We start from the raw sequence: 852 nt of genomic DNA on the forward strand, positions 1-852 counted from the left end.
GTGTACAGTTCCGGTCTCTGTATCACACTGGGAGTCACTGTGTACAGCTAGGGTCTCCGTATCACACCAGGAGTCACTGTGTAATGTCGCGGTCTCTGTATCACACTGGGAGTCACTGCGTACAGTTCCGGTCTCTGTATCACACTGGGAGTCACTGTGTACAGTTCCGGTCTCTGTATCACACTGGGAGTCACTGCGTACAGTTCCGGTCTCTGTATCACACTGGGAGTCACTGTGTACAGTCCCGGTCTCTGTATCACACTGGGAGTCACTGTGTACAGTTCCGGTCTCTGTATCACACTGGGAGTCACTGTGTACAGTTCCTGTCTTTGTATCACACTGAGAGTCACTGTGTACCGTTCCGGTCTCTGTATCACACTGGGAGTCACTGTGTAAGGTCCCGGTCTCTGTATCACACTGGGAGTCACTGTGTACAGTTCCGATCTCTGTATCACACTGGGAGTCACTGTGTAAAGTTCCGGTCTCTGTATCTCGCTGGGAGTCACTGTGTACAGTTCCGGTCTCTGTATCTCGCTGGCAGTCACTGTGTACAGTTCCGGTCTTTGTATCACACTGGGAGTCACTGTGTACAGCTCAGGTCTCCGTATCACACCAGGAGTCACTGTGTAAGGTCGCGGTCTCTGTATCACACTGGGAGTCACTGCGTACAGTTCCGGTCTCTGTATCACACTGGGAGTCACTGTGTACAGTCCCGGTCTCTGTATCACACTGGGAGTCACTGTGTACAGTTGGGTTCTCTGTATCACACCAGGAGTCACTGTGTACAGTCCCGGTCTCTGCATCACACTGGGAGTCACTGTGTACAGTTCCGGTCTCTGTATCACACTGGGA

At 52.1% G+C, this 852-nt stretch overlaps 1 protein-coding gene across 2 annotated transcripts in view; it reads right to left on the reverse strand.

Moving 5' to 3' along the window:
• Positions 1-852, reverse strand: part of LOC109925008 (SWI/SNF-related matrix-associated actin-dependent regulator of chromatin subfamily B member 1-like) — a 77584-nt gene that overhangs the window by 4429 nt on the left and 72303 nt on the right. The window lies entirely within an intron of this gene.

This window comes from Rhincodon typus, chromosome 48 (assembly GCF_021869965.1).
Source record: "Rhincodon typus isolate 14 chromosome 48, sRhiTyp1.1, whole genome shotgun sequence".
Lineage (NCBI taxonomy): Eukaryota > Metazoa > Chordata > Chondrichthyes > Orectolobiformes > Rhincodontidae > Rhincodon > Rhincodon typus.